The 24,650-nt window shown below is 43.4% G+C and overlaps 1 protein-coding gene across 6 annotated transcripts in view; it reads left to right on the forward strand.

The window, feature by feature from the left end:
- Nucleotides 1-3,119: 3,119 nt before the first annotated feature.
- kank3 (KN motif and ankyrin repeat domains 3) overlaps nt 3,120-24,650 on the forward strand; it is a 62,567-nt gene continuing 41,036 nt past the window's right edge. Inside the window, exons 1-2 of one of the 6 annotated variants that reach the window (XM_072593976.1) lie at nt 3,120-3,198; nt 3,280-3,554. The gene's annotated coding sequence lies outside the window, so the exon portion shown is untranslated. Of the gene's footprint in view, nt 3,555-10,615; nt 10,727-22,133; nt 22,253-24,650 lie in introns of those variants that run through there. The other 5 variants (XM_072593977.1, XM_072593978.1, XM_072593979.1 and 2 more) reach the window with 5 other exon arrangements.

Genomic DNA, 24,650 nt, shown 5'->3' on the forward strand with positions numbered 1-24,650 from the left:
AATACAGGAGTTGGGAGGTCATGTTGCGGCTATATGGGACATTGGTTAGGCCATTGTTAGAATATTGCGTGCAATTCTGGTCTCCTTCCTGTTGGTAAGATATTGTGAAACATGAAAGGGTTCAGAAAAGATTTACAAGGATATTGCCAGGGTTGGAGGATCTGAGCTACAGGGAGAAGCTGAACAGGCTGGGGCTGTTTTCCCTGGAGCATCGGAGGCTGAGGTTTACAACCTTATAGAAGTTTACAAAATTATGAGGGGCATGGATAGGATAAATAGACAAAGTCTTTTCCCTGGAGTCGGGGAGTCCAGAACTTAAGGGCATAGGTTTAGGGTGAGAGGGGAAAGATATAAAAGAGATCTAAGGGGCAACGTTTTCACGCAGAGGGTGGTATGTGTATGGAATGAGCTGCCAGAGGATGTGGTGGAGGCTGGTACAATTGCAATATTTAAGAGGCATTTGGATGGGTATATGAATAGGAAGGGTTTGGAGGGATATGGGCTGGGTGCTGATAGGTGGGACTAGTTTATCTGGTCGGCATGGACGGGTTGGACCGAAGGGTCTGCTTCCATGCTGTACATCTCTATGACTCTAACTCCTGTACTCAGTACTCTGACCAATAAAGGAAAGCATTCCAAACGCCTTCTTCACTATCCTATCTACCTGTGACTCCATGTTCAAGGAGTAATGAACCTGCACTCCAAGGTCTCTTTGTTCAGCAACACTCTCTAGGACCTTACCATTAAGTGTATAAGTCCTGCTAAGATTTGCTTTACCAAAATGCAGCACCTCGCATTTATCTGAATTAAACTCCATCTGCCTCTTCTCAGCCCATTGGCCCATCTGGTCAAGATCGTGTTGTAATCTGATAAATAACATTTATTTTAAAGTTTGGATTTTGAGCTAGTGGTATGTGGAATTTCGTCTGTGTGCATGAGTGTGTGTGTGTTGGGGGGGAGTGGTTTAATTATTGGCTTGTAAGCATTTTGACAGCCATGGTTATTTATTTTAACAGAGAAAAAGACTCCTGGAGATTAATGCTTTCTTCATTGGGTGAGTTTTGCATGCAGAGTAAACTGTGGCACATTCGTTTTCAGGCAGAAGGTTCCTGGTTTCTTTTTGCTTAGGGGAAACATTCATAGCTCAAAGAAGGTTTCTGATTTTAGTTCAGTTTGCAGAAGTCTTGGCTGAAGGTAGAGGTTTAAGATCGTTGCTCTTGAAGAAGGGAAATAGTTTAGACCTGTTAAGAAATAAGTTATAATAGTGTAATGAATTTAGTTTAAACCTTCCATGCTGGAAGTGTTTGGTTGAAACCCTGAAGGGGTTACGGTAAGCTGAGAAAGTCTAAGCTCAATTGTACGAAAGCACTGGGAGGAGCTACTTGATTCTCAAGACTGAGAATTGAAACCACAGTTGAATTAAACCCTATAGATATGATAAAGAAGGGAATTCTTTCAGGAGTGAGTACTGTAATAGGGTGCTTTTGAGATAAATGGGATTGTATTTTACCATGTATTTTAAAATCTTTATTCTGTGTTATAGGTAAATTGGTTCATTCTATTTTATCTTCATGTGTTTTGTGTACTGAACTTCTGTTTTATTGTTAAAACCAAATGTGCAGCAACATGTGCTTCTGATTCAGTGACAGACCACCTCACTAAAACCAAACCATAAAGCAAAATGTAATCTGACGAGTCTAGTAATAACATTAGCTTTATTAAAACAATGATCTCATGTGAGTGGTGAGGAGAAGGGTTCTGGCCTCTTCTTTCCTATAGCCTTGGTCACAGTGTTGCAGTTCAGTGACATGCATTTCAGGGCAATCCATGGGCCACTCAAAGGAATCCTCAGCCCACTGTCCCTACCGTCACAGAACATACATTGATAATCAGTGAGTTAAAACAAACTTTCAAACTTCATCACCACAACCATGTTGCCATCTTCACCAGTACCTGCTGCAATTGTGCATATTAACTCCATAAGGGGGGAATGATTGGAAATTTTTGAGCTCAGATGGACTTAAGTTAAAACTGACCCCCACCTCTTTGTTGAGATGGTGTACACTCTCATCTGGCAATTATTATTACCAGTCAGCAAAGCAACTAGATCAGTTATCTCCTCAACATTGGCTAACCCATGGTTAACCAACACACCTTCAAACAGCCCAAATTACCCAATCAGCAGCCTTTATAAAGATGATGGTGGAGCTAACTAATAGTCCAAGATGATACTGCTGACTCACAGATTGACACCCTGATGGGGTAACTAGATAGGGGTTTACATTGGGTGTAAAACACAGAAACAGGCCATTGGGCCCAAACAGATTTTGCTGGTGCTTATGCTCCACTTGAGCCTTGATTTCTTTATCCTTTCATGGGAAGTGGGTGTCACTAGCAAGGCCAGCATTTATTGTCCATCCTTGACTGTCCATGAACGTCATGCTTGTCCAATGCTGTGGGTCTGGAGTTACATGTCGACCAGATCAGGCAATGAAGGCAGAGTTCCTTCCTTAAAAGACATTAATGATCTAAATGCATTTTGAATAACAATTAATGGTCATTGTCATGGTAACCATTAGCTTTCAATTCCAAATGTATTAATTGAATGTAATTTCAACTTGCTGCTGTAGTTACCTTAACTGAATCCATCACTAATTCCTGATGGTGGCTGTCTCTGCCAATGGGTCATTGCAATGAATGGATTAAACTCAGAATCGCCGATGGAGCAGCCCAACACTCCAAATGGGCATTTCACCCAGCGTCACCCTCCTGCTTTCTCCCCTTAATCCTGCACATTTCACCTTTTCGAATAAAATCCCATTTTGAATGTTTCTCCTGGACCTATCTCCATGCATGCTGGCTTTATATCCCTAACCCACCCACTCTGTGATAAAGCTTTTCCTGAAATGGCTTTTCTTTATGTCATTGACTTTAAATCTGTGCCCTCTCACATTCTGTCCTTTCCTGAGTAGAAACAGTTTCTCCCCATTTACCCTGTCAAAGTTACATCTCACGGTTTTGAGCAGCCCTATCAGATCTCTCTCCTCCAAGAAAAACAAACCCATCCTCTTCAGTCTCTCTTCATATCTGAAATTCCTCGTCCCTGGGAACCATTCTGGTGAATCGTTTCTAATGCCTTAACTCAAGTACTTTCTTCAGAACTGGACCCAGTACTCCAGCTGAGGCTGAGTTAAAAATGTGAGGGAGTTCTGAAATAACATTTGCTAATAATGAAGATGAGTTAAGTCAGTGCAATAAAATCTCACTCTCTTCCTGCAGGGATCAGCAAACACCCACATCTGGGCGTTCCCTGTACTCTCCCTCCCTCTCTGGGAGCTCTACGCCGAAACGGCCAGTTTTCTTCCGTCAGTCAGACCGAATGCAGCGGCAAGTTTAGAACAGGACATGACTCAAAGTAAACTGAACACTGGCTGTCCTTTCAATACGAGAAGCAGCTCCGGGATTTGAACTGACCGATCTCTCTCAGTATATGCAAGCCTGGGGAAAGGGCTCTGGTGGAGCTGTTCCTGGGTCACTGGGACCTGTCTGCCGAGGTATGGAATATATCCTTCAAAGACCCGTCAGTGATCAGAGGGGGCGAAGGGTCAATGCACACGGTTGGGAGCCTGGCTCCAGAGGAATCTGGGTGATTGAGCTTATCCTGAGACCCAGGCAGGGAGACGAGAGATGGAAAGGTCGAATGTATGGGGTACAGTTCACTATAAAGCGTAAAATTCCTAATTAAACTGTTAGAAACGTCAGATGGGAAAAACTCTGGTCATGATAAAATACCAAAATACAAAATAAAAGTGAAGTTCTGGTGTGACTGTTAGAAGAAATTGTTGTGTTACTCCTCGAGTGTTTCTGGTGTGCATATTATAGATTGTAATCCTGGTGTGTTTCTGGTGTGCATATTATAGATTGTAATCCTGGTGTGTTCCTGGTGTGCATATTATAGATTGTAGTGTGTTTCTGGTCTAGATATTGTAAATGGGGTCTCTGGAATGTTTCTTGTAAGGGTTCACAAACTTTATCCTTGATTTGCCCCCACTTTGGATAAGGATTTGTAAAACCTCTTTAGAAACACGCCAGGCTCCCAATTACAAGAAACATGTCAGGATTCATTTTACAATACCTTACACAATATAGTATGTGTGTACGTGTGTACTATATTGCACACTTACAGGAAAAGGAGTAAGCTCTGTTCTCAGTATATAGGAATTGCAAATTAAGCCTCAATTGTTACAGTGACATTGGCTTTACTTTGGCTCAATGAATAATTCGCATTTAATAACATGTAGGATTCCTCATGCACTGACCACACCCAACACAATTGTCCTTCATCATCCCTCAATGAGTTGAAATCATGATTTGGATGAGCTGGTGTTGAACTGGGGTGTACAAAGTTACAAATTACATAGCACCAGGTTTTAGTCCAACAGGTTTATTTGGAAGCCCTAGCTTTTGGAGCGCTGCTCCTTTATCAGGTGAGTTGAAATCATGATACATCACACCTTTAGGTGCAGTTTAATTTGTTTCCTGAGCGGTAACATTATGCCTATCTGCTTTCTCTCCTGCTACAATCTTCAAGTTTGGAACCAGTTAACGTAACAGGTGCCCTCATTGAGTCAGTACTTTTTCTGGTGTCCCTGACTGGTTTGACTTGGGTATAGTGTCACTGATATTGTATGTGGCAGGACAGAGGACAGCATGGGACAAGAAGAAATAACAGATAGTGAGCTCTCACCTTTGCACTGAGGTCTGTGAGTAACAAAAAGCAGTGAGTAGTGAATTCGGAGGGGAAGGACAATGAGGCCACACATTCAACTTTGGGGCTGGCCGGTGCATTATGCAGGAGCACCCAGCAGGCTTTTGTGGAATGAATAGAGCAATTTATTAAAAACTACAGAGAACTGGAAGTGGGGGTTGGGGGGGGTGGGGGGGTGGGGGGGAAGTGTGGTGGAGAGACAATGTGCAGTGGGAGCTCACCAAAGGGCACATTTCTCCTGTGGTGAATCGCTTTTTGAGCGATACTCCAGATGAACAGTTTCTGTTCCTCTACTGTGCAGCATCGATCTTTCACTGCCCATTCAGGGTCAGAGGTAACTTCTGGCCTCTGTATCTGCATTATACAAAAGAGTTGAAGTCACCAATTTGCCCAATAATGTGGCTAAATTGACTTCTCAGTCTGGGTTTAAATGGAACAAAAACAGAAATTACTGGAAAATCTCATTCAGTCTGGCAGTATCTGTGGAGAGAAATCAGAAGGGTTTTTTTCTGATAAACGTTTCCAGTGCCAGAGGAGAGAGGGAAGCAGCACCAATGATGCCATCGATATATCAGCAAAAGAGTTGTGGGTGGAGGCCAGAGTAGGTTTGGAACAAGAAAGGTTCCACATACCCCACAAAGGGACAGACATAACTGGGATCCATGTGGGTGCCCATGTCCACCCCTCTGACCTGAAGAAAGTGAGAGGAGTTAAAAGAGAAGTTGTTCAAAGTGGATTTTGTTTCCAGTTTCTACCCCGCTGTCACCCTCACCTGGTCCATCTCTGACTCCTTCCCCCCTTCCTTCACATCTCTGTTTCCATCTCTGAGGATGGACTGGCCACCAATACCCACTGCAAACCACTGACTCCCACATTTACCTTGACTATACGTCCTCAAACCCTGTTTCCTGTAAAGACTGTATTCTGTTCTCCTAGCAGCTCCATCTCCATTGCATCTGTTCTGAAAATGCCAACGTTAACAAGGGGGCCTCCGAAATGCCCATCTTCTTCCCAAGTAAGGATTCCCCAGCACCGTAGTTGACAGGGCCCTCAGCTGGGTCCAACCTATCTCCTGGTCTTTGGCCCTCACCCATTCTCTTCCCTCCCACAACAGCAATAGGGTCCCCCTTGTCCTTACCTAACATCCCACCAGCATCCACATCCAGAGGATCATTAGCGCCATTCCCATCACCTCCAGTGGGATGCCACCACCAGGCACACACTCCCTTCCCCTCCCTTGTCAGCCTTCCTCAGGGACCGTTCCATCTGGGACAGCCTGGTTCACTCTTCTTTCACTCCCAACCCTCTCCCCACAGCTGCACCCCACCTTTCCCTGCAACTGCAGAAGGTGTAACACCCACCCTTTTATTTCCTCCCTCTTTAGGTTCCAAGGCCCCAAAGACATTCCAGGTGCAGCTGCGATTTACCTGCACTTCTCACAATCTAGTTGGCTACATTCACTGCTCACAATGTGGTCTCCTCTGCTCTGGGGAAACGAAGCGGAGACTGGGTGACTACTTTGCAGAACATCTACATTCTGTCTGCAAAGAACAGACCCTGAGCTTCCAGTTGCCTCCGACACCCCACCTTGTTCCCTGGCCAACACCTCGGGGTCAGGCTTGCTGTCGTGCTCCACCAAAGCTCAGTGCAAGCTGGAAGAACGGCACCTCAGTTTCCATTTGGGAACTCTACAGCCTTCTCGAGTCCAGCAATTTTGGGTCTTGAGGCACTTTCTCCCATGTCCTTACCCCAACCCCTATACGGCAAACCTTGTTGTCACATGGTCAGCTATTACACACAACCCAGTGTTAGCCACTCATTGTCCCCCATTAGTCATTCTCCTAAACTGACCATTACCCACTCTTTTATCCGTCCAACTGTTCTTCTCTCTCTCTCTCTGGGCTCCATCATTACCTATCATTTACTCCTTAGTTCCTATAAGCTGCATAAAAACCAACTTTTCCCTAGTCACCATCAGTTCTGAAGAACGGTCAATGGACCCGAAACATTAACTCTGATTTCTCTCCACAGATGCTGTCAGACCTGCTGTTACCTTCCAGCCATTTCTGTTCTTGTTTCTGATTTCCAGCATCTGCTGTTCTTTTGTTTTTTTTATTATTTTGGGCTTAAATGGAGTTGGTTGAAATATTCATAAAGATTTGTTTAGATATTAAAAGTTCTACATTTAGCATTTGACCTCTCAGTCTAAACCAAGCCAGAGATAAGCATCATAGAATGAAATGGGGCAGCAGGAAGCCGTTCGGTCTATTGTGCCAATACATCTTGACTCTGTGAAAGAATTGGCTAATGAATCCCAACAACATCCCTCCTGTGCATTTTCCCCATAGTCCTGCAATTTGCTCCCTTATCCAAATTCCTTTCTGTATGCTAATGAAACTGGTTTGAGACAAAAAAAATGCAGATGCTGGAATCCAAAGTAGACAGGCAGGAAGCTGGAAGAAGGGCTTCTGGCCAAAACATCGATTCTCCTGCTCCTCGGATGCTGCCTGACCTGCTGTGCTTTTCCAGCACCACACTCTCGACTCTGATCTCCCGCATCTGCAGTCCTCACTTTCTCCTGGAACAACACAGCAAGCCAGGCAGCATCAGGAGGTGGAGAAGTCGATGTTTCGGGTGTAACCTTCTTTATGAACTGGTTCACCATCCTTTTAAGCTGTGCATTCTAGAACATTAAGACTGACTGTGTAAACCCTGGCTGTGATACTCAGTCCTGGCCTCAGTCTGATCCACTTGCTAGTGGAGACAAAGTAAACCAGTTGAAAAAAATCAAAGCAACCCATAAGTTTGAATACTTATATTAAATCGCCCTTCTCCACTGCAAGGAGCACAATACCAGCTTCTCTTGTCTATTTAGAGTGTTCTGAAATCCTATATCTTTGTTATCAATGAAGGACTCTCCTTCATTTCTCCTCTTGCCCGAGGCATGGTGACCCTCAGATTAAACCAGCACCACTTGTCTCTCTCTAATGAAAGAAGAGCCCTATGGTCTGGAAGGACTTTGACAACATTAATGTCACTTTTAATCTTTGCTGTTATCCAGACTTCTCTGAGAACACTTACGTCTATTGTAACCATGTTGCTCATAGCCCCAGTATTGTTCTCGCTTCTTCTGCTAAAACCAAGCAGCATTTCTGTTTGATTTCCAAACATTCTTCAGCAGTTTCCTCCTTTCTGAAAGTCCCATTTTAGCCAGGACTCCAGTGCCCAGAGACACCCAGTGCTGTCCTGTCTGATATCTGTTAGACCCCCATTATGCATAGATTCCTTTCGTTGTCTCGCCCACCCCCCTCTCCTTCAAACGTTTCCACCTGTTGATCCAGCAGTCAATCTCTGGCCCCACAGCCATCAGCCAACAGATGATGATGGGCCCTTCAGCTATGTTCTCTAGGATGTGGGCATTGCTGGCAAGGATGAGGACCATCCTTCGTTAGTTTACTAGGCTATTTCATAGAGCAGTGAAGAGTTTACTACATTGCTGTGAATATGAAAGCACAAGTAAGAAGGCAGATCTCCTTCGTTAACGGGCATTAGTGAACCAGATGGCTTGTTATGACAGTCAGTGATAGTCTCAGAAATGGTGACCGTGAAACTATCTTCCAGTTCCAAATGTTATGATGTGAGTCTAAATCCCACCAGCTGCCATGGGGTGACTTCATGCAGAACATTAATTACGTCCTCTGGAATACCAATTCTGTGATTTTACTGCTATTTCACTCTCCAGAACTTGCCAGGATTTCCCACTTGCCGCTTGTCCACATGGTCTGCTTGTTGAGGCATTACATTCATTTTTCTCTTGGGGGGATTTTCTGTGAAAGGTACTATATAAATGTCAGTTTCATAGAACATCTTCAAATGTTCTTGTTAAACTGTTTGGGTGTAACTTAAATTTCAGCTGGAATGAATTATTTTGTTTGTTAAACACATTATCGTACGGGAAGCACAGTGCCACTTTAAATGAGTGTCTTGCCCCCTTAAGTGAGCACAGTATCTCTTTAAAGAGAGTGTAGTGCCACTTTAAGAATTACGAGATATGGCAATGTCTCCTCCAGTCTGCAGGGAATGAAGAAATGTTCATTCAAATGCCAATAGAAAGACAAGGGAGTCCTGCCTGAGGATATAAAGGAGTGGTTGATATCACAGCAATGCACTTTCACCCACTCCAGCCTCGCTCACAGTGAACAGATGAAGAAGTATCTGACATTTTCCAGTACAGCCAGATATAAGATTTAATGTTGAATGAATTGCTGAGAGTTTGCTTTATCCTATTGTTTCCATCTATTTCTTTTCCTCCCAGTCAACTTGCAGTGGGAGGTCTTGTGTGCAGCATCTCTGCCTCTGAGCCAGAAATTCCAGGAAGGAGTTCTACTCGAGGATTTGATGGCTATGCAACTTGAGCAGTAGACATGGGAATCTCCAGGTTAACCATACTTGATGCAGAGTGTTGTCCTACAAGCTATAACCTCTGGTGATTGGTTAGCCACCTGAGAAAACCTGTAACTCCGGAAAAGGCAAAAGCATGTGCTTTGTCTGCCTTCTGGACCACTAAAGGGGCAAGGAGTCGCCCAACTGCTGGGCATGGACTGGGAGGAGGGGGGTGAGTGTGGATGGCATAATGTGCCTGACCTGTGCCCATTCCACAAAGTGGGCTTGCAGGGGGATGGCAGAGTAATGGGAGATGGTGTGATTGGCAGTCTCCACGCCAAAAGATGCCCCTATAGCTTCACTCAGTGCTGCAGGAGAGGCTGAGACTGGCTGTTGCTGGAACTGAACGTCCAGGTCTCTGGCCTGTTAGATGATGCGCACTCACACAACACACTGAAAGAATGCACACAGGCCTCCTGCTTCAGTAATGCCCGGGGTAACAGTGAGTCTTTCTGGGCTCAGTTGAGACATGCACAACAACATGGCAGCATTAATGTACATGCAAAGAACAGATCTCCTTCCTGCTTCTGTCAAGGGAGAGGCTGTCAGACACCGCACCCTTTGGCTACAGGCTCACAGACCTCTTGGCAGGACAATATGTTCATAAACACTGCGTCTCTGCCAGTATTTTACTTTATTAAGCCATCTTGGCTTTCAGAATGAAAAACAGTGACCTGCACAACTGGGATTAGTCTAGGGGAGCTACTGACTTTCATAAACCATGGCTGCTCTTATGGACTTCTGTCAGTCCCTGCATATAGAACTTTGTTTTGGTCAGCGCTGCACAATTTAGGAAGAAAACTATTCCAGTTACGGAGTTATGTAACTTAACAGAGCCAGGTTTACACTAAGCCAGACGTCATTACCCTCTGACACCAGTTGAGTTTATGCTAATTTACTTATTGTTGAGAGAAGAGATGGTGACATGATCTTGTCCCACACAAGCAGGGCGGCACGGTGGCACAGTGGTTAGCACTGCTGCCTCACAGCGCCAGAGACCTGGGTTCACTTCCCACCTCAGGCGACTGACTGTGTGGAGTTTGCACGTTCTCCCCGTGTCTGCGTGGGTTTCCTCCGGGTGCTCCGGTTTCCTCCCACAGTCCAAAGATGTGCAGGTCAGGTGAATTGGCCATGCTAAATTGCCCGTAGTGTTAGGTAAGGGGTAAATGTAGGGGTATGGATGGGTTGTGCTTCGGCGGGGCGGTGTGGACTTGTTGGGCCGAAGGGGCTGTTTCCACACTGTAATGTAATCTAATCTAATCAATTGAATATAATAAATGCCTCATGTCATTAATAAAGAAATGCTTTGCTGAGCATTTTAACTGTGGTTAGTGCCTCTTTAATGGATGAGTCCCATGGCAGGGCCTTATTCTGTATTCATGCCATGTCTTGGTTTCTTCCAAGGTATCCTGAGAGAGTGGGACTGATGATATCCCCCTGCTGCAGAATAACTGATGCATCAGCCGTTTAACTGAGCTGAATCCTCTTCCCAAAGGAAAAATCTACAGTAGGTCTGTGAGTAAAAGAGGTGTTAAAAGGTTATGAGGGGGCAGTGCTGGCACTCTGGAGTCCTACACATTTGGTTCATTTGAAGGATTCCTTTTGCATGATGGAACCCATGGTGGTTGGCCTCACTCTGCATTTGAATCCTTTCCTGAGAAATTTGGTTTTCTGATGTGGTTTTCTGCTGTTGGGAATGTTGTGGGCGACATACTGCAGCTGTTACAAGATGTAAAATTTGCGAATGTGAATTTTAATCAGAGACTAACAAGACAGCAACAATGGGACAATTAGAATGGATGCCAGATTTTTAACAGTGAATGTTCCCAAAGTGGCAGAGAATCAATAGGCTCCTTCATCCAGCCCAGTGTGCAGGCAACACGAGAGAGTGACCCCAACGAAGAGCTCTGTGTAGTCTGCCAGGGCTGACCAGAGACAGCACATCAGCTCGGAGAATGGAGCAGTTGTAATCCATTGTGAGCTGACTGCTGTATCGACTGTTGGAGAAAATAGCTTTCAGTCTGTGGGATCTCTAATTGATGCACTTTTCATTTATTTTCCTGCTTTTGCAATGAAGTGATCACAATACTGATTCAAACTTTCTGACTGCAATCAGGCTTTGTACCAGAAATAGAAATATGCTCCTTTTAAAAACCTATTACAGAGAATTAGAGAAAAGGTAACAAGTAATTCAGAGCAAGTAAAACTCAGAGGTAAGACAGGCACTGTGGCATTGTTGGTCCGAGCTGCCTCTTTTCAGGAAGCCCAACAAATCGCATATCAATCAGTGTCAGGTCTTACCCCGAGAATCAAAACCTCAAAGGTAAAAGTCTGGCCTATACAGAGCTGCCAGCCAATTAGAGGTCATCAGCTCTTGAGCTCAGTGGAGCCACTGAGGAGGCTGCTAGAAGGATACATCCTGTTATTCGGAGGATCCAGGCCACAGGGTGAGGAAGGAGTTGCACAGTGTGGGGGTCAGGGGAGACGGTGGGACATTGGAGGCAGGGGTAGGGTTGTTACTTATCAGCACCCGTTCCTTCCAGTGCTTTGATCAGGTGCAAAATGTCTTTGATCAAAGAGCGTGTGCAGTCCCAAAGAGACAAGTAGCCCACCCAAGTTGACCGGTTCGGCAAGCTGCTTGGTAACCAACCCAATTACAGCTGGGTTCATGCAGGCAGTGGCAGGCTGGAACTCTTACATTCTCTTTAACTGGCCACTCAGGGGACTCAGTTGGTTTTGGGATGGGGAAAGGTTGACCTTTCTGAACTTTGTTTTGGCAGAGTTGGTGGATTTGTCTACATTTGCACCTCACTGACTGAATGCAATTCCTGCATAATAATTCACCATGAGTGACAGCAGTAAGTTTTGCCCTGGGTGTTTATTTAAACCTCCTAGGTTTGGAGTTCACAGTCAACCCATTCCCATTTTTTTACTTTTCTGAATTTTCTGTTGGTTTCAAAACCACAGTGCACACACTGGTGAGGATTCTATGGCAGGATCTTTTAGTGGAATATTTCCTAATTCCCTGGGAAAACAGGAGTATCCCTGAGAAAAGAGATAGCAATTGTTGGAACCAGAGGTAAGTTGCCGATTGGTGATCCCTGTAAAATGTGACTGGGAAGACCAGAGTGACAAAATGAGGGGAACAATGCATATCAGTTCTCTCGTAAAGTAAAATCATGAGGGTCTACCAATGAGAGCATCAAGGGTTTAATGGGGGCAGTTGGGTATCTGTTGGGTACCTGGCACTTACTGTGGCCAAAATCTACAAGATTATCAGAGGTGAGGATTGAACAAAAAGGAGAGATTCTTGCTTCTGAGTCTTGTCACCCCAATAGAAGGAATCAGTCACATTGCGTACCCTGAATGTTAGTTGCTCATGAATCAAAAGATTTAACAGTGAAGACATCCAATCAGCTCTTCTTCCTTACTCCAAAATGCTGAGCTCTTGCTTGTATTGGAAGGTGAACCTTAAACGGTGGAATGTTATTGGGTTAAAACGTGATGTTTCCCTGATGGGGTTGGAGATCCGGAGCAGTTGATTCTCAATTTTAATAATGCCTCTTGAACAACCCTAAGAGGCATTTTCAGCATTTATCTTCCAAATTATTCCAATCATTGGGATATCCTCTTGAACATTTTCATTTTATTCTTGTCTAGAGTGTAGAATTCCTGCATTCTGTTCAGTCACATTGTGCATACACTATTCCACAGCTTGCTACTCACAATCTGAGATACAGTACTCAGTTGGGATGTTTTTGACTGTAGGACCAATCTTGAACTTTGTACTTGCAAATGGAGGCACGAGGGCAGTGTGTGGTTAACACCAACCTGTTTTGATAGTTGCTGTCAGTGGCTTGCTTAAGTTAAGATTCTGCAATTTTACACTTTCCAGTATCAATATCCTTAATAATCCTTGAAGGGTCAATGGTCTACTCCTGCTTCAAAGTCCTTGATTTAGGTAATGTCCCTGATACTTTTTTTCATTCATTCATGTGATGGGTGCACAGCTGAGAAAAATAGCATTTTTTAACTTCATTTTTGTGTATGTGAGCATTGCTAGCTGGCCAGCATTTATTGCCTGTCCCTAGTTGCCCTTGAGAAGACAGTGATGAGCTGCCTTTTTGAACTGGAATCCATCTGCTTGGGATTGAACTACAATACCATTAGGAAGGGAACTCCAGAATTTTGACCCAGCAAGAGTAAAATATTTCCAAGTCAGTATAGTGAGTGGCTTGGAGGACAACTTGAAGATGGTGGCATTCCCTTGTATCTGCTGCCCTTGTCCTTCTAGATGGAAATGGTCTTGGGTTTGGAAGGTGCTGCCTGAGGATCTTTAGTGAATTTTTGCAGTGCATCTTGTAGATAGTACACATTGCTGCTACTGAGAGTTGGTGGTGGAAGGAATGAATGCTTGTAGATGTGGTGCCAATCTAGTCGGCTGCTTTGTCCCGAATGGTGTCAAGCTTCTTGAGTGTTGTTGGAGCTGCTCTCATCTAGGCAAGTGGGGAGTATTCCATCACACTCTTAACTTGTGCCTTGTAGATAGTGGACACGTCTTTGGGGAGTCAGGAGGTGAGTTACTTGCCACAGTATTCCTAACCTCTCACCTGCTGTTGTAGCCAATGTGTTTATGTGGTCAGTCCAGTTGAGTTTCTGGACAGGGGTAACCCCCAGAACATTGATAGCGGGGGATTCAGTGATGGTAACAGCATTGAATGTCAAGGGGTGATGTTTACATTGTCTCTTATTGGAGACGTTCATTATCTGCTATTTGTGTGGTGCAAATGTTACTTGCCTCTTGTCAGCCAAAGCCTGAATATTTTCCCAGATGTTATGCATTTGAACATGGACTGCATCAGTATCTGAGGAGTTGTGAATTGTGCTAAACACTGTGCAATCAGCACTGTGCAATCATCAGCAAATGTCCCCATTTCTGATCTTTCAATGGGGGAAGGCCATTGATGAAGCATCTGAAGATGGTTAGGTCTAGTACACTAGGAACTCCTCCAGAGATGTCCTGGAGCTGAAATAACAGTTTTCCAACAACCATCTGCCTATGTGCCACATATGACTTGAACCAGTGGAGAGTTCGCTCCCTGAAAGCTACTGATTCCAATTCCACTAGGACTCCTTGCTGCCACACCTAGTTGAATGCAGCCTTGATGTCACTCTCACCTCACTCTGGAATTAAGCTCTTTTGTCCATGTTTGAACCAAAGACCGTAATGAGGTCAGGAGCTGAGTGGCCCTGGCAGAACCCAAACTCTGCGTCACCGAGCAGGTTATGGCTGAACAGGTACTGTTTGATCGCAATGTTGATGACATCTTCCACCATTTTACTGATGATTGAGAATCAAGTGACGGGGCAGTAATTGGCCTGGTTGGATTTGTCTTGCTTTTTATGTACAGGATATACTTGGGCAATTTTCAACATTGTCAGGTAGATGCCAGTATTGTAACTGTACTGGAACAACTTGGCTAGGGGTACAGCAAGTTCGGGAGCACAAGTCTTCAGCACTATTGCCAGAATATTGTCAGGGTCCATAGCCTTTGCAGTATCCAGTGCCTCCAACCATTTCCTGATATCACATGGAGTGAATCGAATTGGCAGATGAGTTGTATCTGTAAAGCTAGGGGACCACTGGAGGAGGCCGAGATGGATCATCCACTTGGCACTTCTGACTGAAGATCCTGAGTTGGGGAAATGCTGGGCCATGAGGTTACAGATTGTGCTGGAGTCCAATTCTGCTACTGTTGATGGCCCACAGCACCTCATGGATGCTCAGTCTTGAGTTGCTAGATCTATTACAAGATCTGTCCCATTTAACACAATGGTAGTGCCGCACAATATGATGGAGGTTACTTTCATTGAGAAAGCAGGACTTTGCCTCCACAGGGACTGTGCAGTGGTCACTCTTACTGATACTGTTATGGTCAGATGCATCTGCAGTGAACAGCTTAGTAAGGATAACTTCAAGTATGTTTTTCCCCTCTCTATGTCTTCACTCCCTGCTGCAGATCCGATCTAGCAGCTATGTCCTTTAGGACTTGACCAGCTCAATATGTAGTGCTACTGCCAAACCACTCTTGGTGGTAGACATTTGAAATCCCCCACCCAGAGTATATCTTATGCCCTTGCCACCCTCAGTACTTCCTCCAAGTGTTGCTCAACATGGAAGAGAATTGATTCATCAGCTGAGGGAGGATGGTACATGGTAATCAACAGGAGGTTTTCTTGCCCATGTTTAACTTGAAGCCATGAGACTTCACGGGGTCTTGAGTCAATGTTGAGGACTCCCAGGGCACCTTCCTCCCGACTGTATACCACTGTGCTGCCAGGTCTGCCCTGCCAATGGGACAGGACATATGCAGGGATGGTGATGGTGGTGTCTGGGACATTGTAAGGTATGATTCAGGCTGTTGCTTGACTAGTCTGTGAGACAGCTCTCCCAATTTTGGCACTAACGCCCAGATGTAAGTAAGAATGACTTTGCAGGGTCAACAGGGCTGTTTCTGCCGTTGTCCTTTCTGATGCCTAGGTTGAGATCTGTTGATCCATCTGGTTTTATTTCTGTGAGACTGTAGCGATTGATACAACAGAATAGCTTTCTAGGTTATTTCAGAGGGCAACTGACAGTAAACCAAATTGCTGTAGGTCTGGAGTCACATGTAGGCCAGACCAGGTAAGGATGGCGGATGAGAGAACCAGATGGGATTTTCCAACAATCTACAATGGTTTCATAGTCATTAGTAGATTATTAATTCCAGATTTTTAAAAAACTGAATTCAGTATTAAATTCGTTTGCCGTGGCAGGTTTTGAACCCAGGTCCATAGAACATTACCTGAGTTTCTGGATTAATAACCTAGTGATAATACCAATAGGCCAATGCCTCCCTCTATTTATTGCCAGCTGCTAATTACTGTTGTGAAAGTGGAGCTGTGCTGCTGTTTTCTTGAACTGTATGGGTTAGCTATATAAACACACAGTGCTAGGAGAGTTTTGACATTGTGTAAAAATACTTTGACAGTATTTTGTTGATGGTCTCTCCATGACTGTTTGGTGTTGAGCAGTGATATGAATTACATCATTAATAGTGTTTTTTATTCTGACTGAAGCACTCGTTGTTTGAAACATTGGATGTAAAAACATCAAGACATTATTTAAGTGAAAAAATTATACATTTGGTGCATACAGGAAAGATGTACCACATACAAGTATTAAAGTGGGCAGTGTTGAAAGATAAAAATCACACAACACCAGGTTATAGTCCAGCAGGTTTCATTGGAAGCACACTAGCTTTCGGAGCGACGCTCCTTCATCAGGTGATTGAAGGAGCGCCGCTCCGAAGGCTAGTGTGCTTCCAATTAAACCTGTTGGACTATAACCTGGTGTTGTGTGATTTTTAACTTTGTACACCCCAGTCCAACACCGGCATCTCCGAGTGTTGAAAGAGTGGAGTTTAACAAGGTGGTTTCAGGACTGTTAATAGACTTCCTTCCTCACAAGACATGGCCAAAGTAATGGACTACAGTAAGAGGAAGTGGTTATTGAACTATATAGCTCTCTGGTCAGACCACACTTTGAGAAATTTTCTAATCATGGTGATACAGAAGTGACACTTGTGCTTGAAGGTAATGTGGAGAAGACTCAAAATTGATCATATTGTGGATAACTGAGTTATGAAGGAAGACTTAAGAGACAAAAAGACATGCTATGCTTGAAAGGAGATGGTTAAAAAAAATCCTTTGTTGTGGTATAAAAGGTGGGGTAGAGTTGAGGAACTGTGAAGAAACAAGGCCGTGATGGGAGTTGTGTACAGGCCTCCTGGCAGTAGTCAGGATATGGAGAAGAAAATAAGGAGACTTCAATATGCAGGTGGACTGGGAAAATCAGATTGGTGGCAGGTTTCAAGAAAATCAATTTATGCAATTCCTGTGAGATGGGTTTTTGAAGTAGTTTGTGGTAGAGCACAGGCAATTCTGAATTTGGTGATGTGTAATGAGGCAGACTTGATTAGAGCGTAAGTTGAAGGAACCCCTCGGGGCCAGTGATGGTGATATGATAGAATTCACCCTGTAATTTGAGAAGGAGAAACTTGAATCAGACGTAACAATATTACAATTGAGTAAAGGTAACTACAAAGACATAAGGTAAGAGCTGGCCAGAGTTGATTAGAAAGGGAACCTAGCGGGGAAGACAGTGGAGCAGCAATGGCATGGGTTCCTGTGGATAATTCCGGAGGTGCAGCAGAAATTCATCCCAAGGAAGTACAAACATATTAAGGGGAGGATAACGACAACCGTAGCTAACCAGGGAAGACAAGCAAAAGCAAAAGGATACAATTTGGTGAAGTTCAGTAAGAAACGAGAGTCATAGTGTTATAGAGATGTGTAGCATAGAAACAGACCCTTCGGTCCAACTTGTCCATGCTAACCAGAAATCATAAATTAATCTAGTCCCATTTGCCAGCACTTAGTCCATATCCCTCTAAACCCTTCCTATTCATATACCCATCCACATGCCTTTTAAATGTTGTAATTGTACCCGCCTTTACCACTTCCTCTGCCAGCTCATTCCATAAACGCACCACCCTCTGTATGAAAAACTTACCCCTTTGGTCCCTTTTAAATCTTTCCCCTCTCACCCTAAACCTCTAGTTCTGGAGTACCCCATCTCAAGGAGAAAACCTTGGCTATTTACCCATCCATGCCTGTCATGATATTATAAACCTCTAAAAGGATTAGGAAACATTTAAAAACCAGCAAAGGATAACTAAAAAAGCAAAAAATGGGGGAGAAGATGGAACATGAGGGTAAGCTAGCTAGTATTATAAAAGAAGAATGCAAGAGTTTTTTTTAGATATCTGAAAGGTAAGAGAGAGCCAGAGTGGTCATTACACCACTGGAAAATGATGCTGAAGAGATATTAATGGGGAATGGAGAAATGGTGGAGGAACTTAACTCGTTCTTTGCATCAGTCTTCAGAGTGGAAGACATCAGCAGCATATCAGAACTTCAAGCGAGTCAGTATAGTGGCCGTCACGAGGGAGAAGGTGCTGGGGAAGCTGAAAGGTCTGAAGTTCAATAAATCACCTGGATCAGATGGATTACATCCCAGAGCTGTGAAGAAGATAACTGAGGAGATTGGAAAGGTATTGGTGGTGATCTTTCAGGAATCAATGGAGTCAGGGAAGGTCCCAGAGGACTGGAAAATGGCTAATGTAACACCCCTGTTTAAGAAGGGTGTAATGAGCAAGTTAGGCAAAGGAGAGCCAGTGGATATGAACTCTTTGGATTTCTAGGCCCTTGTCAAGGTGCCACACAGGAGGCTGATAAACAAGATAAGAGCCCATGGTGTTAGGGGCAAGGTACTGGCATGGATAGAGGATTAGCTGACTGACAGATGGCAGAGAACAGGAATAAAGGAGTCTTTTCAGAATAGCAACTGGTAACTCATGAGGTTCATGTTGGGATCACAACTATTCACATTATAAATTAATGATCTTGGTGAAGGAACTGAAGGCAATGTTGCTAAGTTCACAGATGACATAAAGATGTGGCGAGAGAAGTAGGGTTGAGGATGCAGGGAGGCTGCAGAAGGACTTAGGCAAGGAGAAGCGTCAAAGAAGTGGCAGATGGAATACAATGTGGGAAAGTGTGAGGTTATGAACTTTGATAGAAAGAATAGAAGCATAGATTATTTCCTAAACGGGCAAAGGCTTTGGAAATCTGGAACAAAAAGGAACTTGGGAGTCCTAGTTCAGCATTCTTTTAAGGTTAACATGTAGGTTTAGTTCAGTAAAAACAATGACTGCAGATGCTGGAAACCAGATTCTGGATTAATGGTGCTGGAAGAGCACAGCAGTTCAGGCAGCATCCAAGTAGCTCCGAAATCGACGTTTCGGGCAAAAGCCCTTCATCAGGAATAATGGTTTAGTTGTAGGTTGTAGTTTAGTTGGCAGTCAGGAATGTAATGTTAGCATTCATTTGAAGAGGGCTAGAATTCAAAAGCAGAGATGTACTGCTGAGGCTGTAGAAGGCTTTGGTCAGACCACATTTGGAATATTGTGAACAATTTTGGGTCTGTACCTAAGGAAGGATGTGCTGGCATTGGACAGTCCATAGGAGGTTTACAAAAATGATCCCAGGGATGAGGGGTTTGTCATACGAGGAGCAGTTAAGGACTCTGGGCCCTGTACTCGATGGAGTTTAGAAGATGGAGGGGGGGAGGGATCTGATTGAAATTTACAGAATAGTAAAAGGTTTGGATAAAGTGAACGTGGAGTGGACATGGGTTGACTTATGCGGAGAGGTACAGCAGTTTGTACTTGTACCTATTGGAGATAAGAAGAATGAGAAATGGTTTTATGAAAACATGTAACATTCTGCAGGGCTTTGATAGGATCGGTGCTGAGAGAATCTAGAACTAGGAGGTACAGCTTTAGGACAAGGGACCAACCATTTAAGAAGGAATGATGAGAAATTTCTTCTCTCAAAGGGTCATGAGTTGTTGGAATTCTCCTCGATAGGCAGGGGAAGTTGAGTCATTGAAACCATTCAAAGTAGAAATAGACGGTTTCTTGATCTATGCAGGAGTTAAGGAACAAGCAGGAAAATAGAATCAAGACCAATATCACAACAATATCACAATCTTGCTGAAATTGCAACAGGATTGAGGGGCTTGTTGACCTACTCCTGCTACTACTTCTTAAATTCTTAAGTTCTTATGATTTAAGAACTCAATTGAATAGAGTTTGGAGGATATAGGATGTTTAATATGAATGTGTAAAAATGAGCCAGTAGTTTTTCCCCATCTGTATTGACTTGTCATTGTAGATCCATATATCCCCTTTCTGCCAGTCATTGAATGGAATGATGGATAGAGTGCTTTCATATTGCTGTTAATTAAGATAAGATAGGACTGCCACTTACACATGCTCCCCCCTCCCCCCACCCGATATGGGGCATCTTGCCTCAGGAAACCCAAGGAACTGGCATTGGCAGAAGCAGGACCTGAGAGTATGGTGCTGGAAAAGCACAGCAGATCAGGCAGCATCCAAGGGGCAGGAGAATCAATGTTTCAGACATAAGCCCTAATGAAGGGCTTATGTCCAAAATGTCAATTCTGCTGCTTCTCAAATGTTGTCTGACCTGCTGTGCTTTTCCAGCACCACACTCTCGAATCTGATCTCCACCATCTGCAGTCTTCACTTTCTACTCGGAGTAGGCCCTTAACTGGATCTGATGCCAACTGATGGTTACACTGGACAAATCAGACCTTGAGTGAAACCTGACTTGATAGAAACATACTGTACATAAGTTTAACTTTCTCGGTTTTGGCTAACCTGGTGTATAGTCACTGAAGCAAGACAGATGTTCTTTAACTATAGAATATAAGTTTGTTACTCAAAAGAAAGAAAAAAAATAGTTATATGTTCGGAAGTTAGAAAGATCTTAACACAAATATCAAAACAAACTTCAACCTGGTGCCTAACACTATCTATGACAGATGCTCAATTCTAAAGAAATCTCACTCCTATCACAACTTTTAAATCTTTACTGAACCCTTGGGTGGCTGAGACCAGTTTTTATTTTGTGATTCTTTTCCCAGTTAGATGGCATGAAAGTTTCACAATTCTGACTGGCATAAGTCTTTTCAGTTCGAACAGCTTGAAGACTTTTACATAAGCTCTTCCAGTTTTGGAAGTTGCATAGACTAGAAATCACTTCTGTAGAGGTGAATGAGTGAATCCCTAACTTGATTCTCCTGCTGGGAGAAGCTATTTTACCTTCTGAACTGAACTCTAGGTTCTTCTATCCAGATACCTTTTATTCTGAATAAAAAATGAAACTATGCTTTAACACGTTTACCCTGTCTGTCTTAAATCCAACATTCTAAACATTTTATCCATTAACAGCACAGGGATTCTCTCAAGTTCTTTTATGACAATCGCATTCATTCTGGGAAACAGAAGCACGGAGATCATTCAAGTCCAATGACTTTCTGACCTGGTAAAAAAAACTACCATCACAAACTGACCCACATCCATCAGTCTCTATTTTGAAATCTAAATCCAAAACGTATATATGCTAAATAGCTTTCATCACAACTGGCATTAATTGCCCACTTAAGGACTTAAATCGGTGAAACTGTAAAATGCAGGAAGTCACTAACAAGGGTGGTCTTTGTAAACAAGGCCAAGCTATCGTCGCTGTGTTGCCAATGTTCACTGCTGGAATCTCAGTTCAATGCACTTGTGGGGAGACACAATGCTGTATATCACAGAGGAGTGCCCCTTTCCAGACTAAGTGATGGCTTAATCACCTTAAACTCAGCAAAAGAGGAGGCGATTGCTTGGCCCCCAGCATTTCCATTTACACAATATTTTTCTTTTAAAGTTTGACTGCCTAATTCCCATCTCCACAGCATGGGCAGATAGATAGTGGGCTTGGCACCTGTTGGATTTAAAGTGTCTTCTGCCTTCTCCTGTCTGTTGGTGAGGGTTAAATTTAACCTCATGTGAGAAGGCGAGATTACAAAGAAATTCCAGGCTTTAAATAAATTCCATTTGGCATCAGAAAGCTTTGTCCTTCAAAAAGTGGCTGAAAAAATTGAAGGTTAGTTTGGCATATCATTTCCACCCCTTTGTCCGTGGGAACGTTGCAAAGTGACTGACAGAAGGATGTGTGCAAGCTGCCGCATTGTTTTAATCCCAGATGTTTCCTTTAGAGGGTGGAACTCAAAACAATTGGGATCTGTGACCCCTGTGCTCATTATTGGGCAAAACTGCAGCTCATTAATAAAGGCACTTATCTGTATCTGAGCATGTGGTTTCAAAATGTAGAGAGTGAAGATTAACATGTATCCTTCTTGTGGGCACTTCAGTCCAACCACCAGTATTGATTTAGCTGGAATTCTTAAATCGTGACTTTTATTGTTGGAGCAACTTTGCAGAAATATCAGGAAGAAGATTTGCTGTTAAACTGATTTTGGTGGCATGGTTTTTTTCAATCCCTACTCTCAAACTTCAGGAAATGGTAAGTTGTTCTTTGTCAGAGGTTTCTGGTTTCTAAGCCATGTTCCACCATCTTCTGGTCTCTGTGAATGGTAGGTACACTTAAAGATCATTTTCAGGCACTTTTAAATGCAATGAGGGTTTTTGCTTCTACCCTCTGCAAGGCAGTACAATCTAGAACCCACCATTCTCTGTAAGGAAAAGACTATGTTTTCAACTCCCCTTTAGTTTTTTTGCCAATTACTTTAAATCTATGTCCCCTGGTTATTGATCTCTGCAGAAAGGGAAATCAATCATAATTTATTCACTCCTCTAGTCCGATCTTTTCTCATGCTAAAATTCTCCATTCCTAGCAACTCCTTCATATATCTCCTCCATGTCCCCTGTAATTTAATGATCAGAACTGTAGACAGCACCTGTATGTAGCTGTGGCCCACCTGATGCATTGTACAATTGTAGCATCAACCTCTTGGCTCTGATTTTCTGTGTCTCAGATAATAAAGGGCAAGTATTCTATGTACCTTTGTAACTACTTTACCTACCTGTCCTGTAAACTTCAGTGATCTATGGGACATGCATTTACTCCATGTCCATTGTTCATCATGGTTCCTTAGATCACATCTCCCAAATCCATGATCAGTACATCCTAGGAGGACAAGGGCAGAAGGTAAATGGGAACACCATCACTTCCAAGTTCCTCTTAAAGCCACTCACCATCGTAACTTGGAAATATGTCCCTGTTGTTTAGCATCATTGGGTCAGAAGTGTAGAGATCCCACCCATAGAGCATTGTGGATGTACTGAGACCAAGTAGACTACAGCAGCTCAAGATGACAGCATCATCTCAAACCATAAGGGATGGGGAATACTCAACCAGTGGTGAATACCTCCCATTAAATGAATTTTAAAAAAATGTCCCACTGTTCCTCCGCGCTTCTCAGAAGCCTTTCGGTCACAGAAATACCTCTCAACATTCACTATTTTCTTTCTGGCACTCATCAATTTGTATCTAACATGCCACTTGGATTCCATAGCATTCTACTTTTCAGACCAGTCAGTCTGGCTAAAATCCATGTGGAAAAGGATAGACCAGATCTAAAAGAAGAAGTTCTAAATTGGAGAAAGGCCAATTTTGACGGTGTTAGGCAAGAACTTTTAAAAGCTGATCGGGGACAGATGTTTGTGGGTAAAGGTACGGCTGGAAAATGGGAAGCCTTCAGAAATGAGATAACAAGAGTCCAGAGAAAGTATATTCCTGTTAGGGTGAAAGGGAAGGCTGGTAGGTATAGGGAATGCTGGGTGACTAAAGAAATTGAGGGTTTGGTTAAGAAAAAGGAAGCATATGTCAGTTATGGACAGGATGGATCGAGTGAATCCTTAGAAGATTTTAAAGAAAGTAGGAGTATACTTAAGAGGGAAATCAGGATGGCAAAACAGGGATATGAGATAGCTTTGGCAAATAGAATTAAAGAGAATCCAAAGGTTTTTACAAATATATTAAGGACAAAAGGGCAACTAGGGAGAGAATAGGGCCCCTCAAAGATCAGCAAGGCGGCCTTTGTGTGGAGCCACAAAAAATGGGGGCGTTACTAAATGAATATTTTGCATCAGTATTTACTGTGGAAAAGGATATAGAAGATATAGAATGCAGGTAAATAGATGGTGACATCTTGCAAAATGTCCAGATTACTGAGGAGGAAATACTGGATGTCTTGAAACAGTTAGAGGTGGATAAATCCCCAGGACCTGATCAGGTGTATCCTAGAACTCTGTGGGAAGCTAGAGAAGTGATTGCTGGACCTCTTGCTGAGATATTTGTATCATCGATAGTCACAGGTGAGGTGCCGGAAGACTGGAGGTTGGCTAACGTGCTGCCACTGTTTAAGAAAGGCGGTAAAGACAAGCCAGGGAACTATAGACCAGTGAGACTGACCTCAGTGATGGCAAGTTATTGGAGGGAATCCTGAGGGACAGGATGTACATGTATTTGGAAAGGCAAGGACTGATTAGGGATGGTCAACATGGCTTTGTGCGTGGGAAATCATGTCTCACAAACTTGATTGAGTTTTTTGAAGAAGTACCAAAGAAGATTGATGAGGGCAGAGCAGTAGATGTGATCTATATGGACTTCAGTAAGGCGTTCGACAAGGTTCCCCATGGGAGACTGATAAGCAAGGTTAGATCTCACGGAATACAGGGAAAACTAGTCACTTGGATACAGAACTGGCTCAAAGGTAGAAGACAGAGGGTGGTGGTGGAGGGTTGTTTTTCAGATTGGAGGCCTGTGACCAGTGGAGTGCCACAAGGATCGATGCTGGGCCCTCTACTTTTTGTCATTTACATAAATGATTTGGATGCGAGCATAAGAGGTACAGTTAGTAAGTTTGCAAATGACACCAAAATTGGAGGTGTAGTGGACA

The sequence above is a fragment of the Chiloscyllium punctatum genome, chromosome 24 (assembly GCF_047496795.1).
Source record: "Chiloscyllium punctatum isolate Juve2018m chromosome 24, sChiPun1.3, whole genome shotgun sequence".
NCBI classification, from domain to species: domain Eukaryota; kingdom Metazoa; phylum Chordata; class Chondrichthyes; order Orectolobiformes; family Hemiscylliidae; genus Chiloscyllium; species Chiloscyllium punctatum.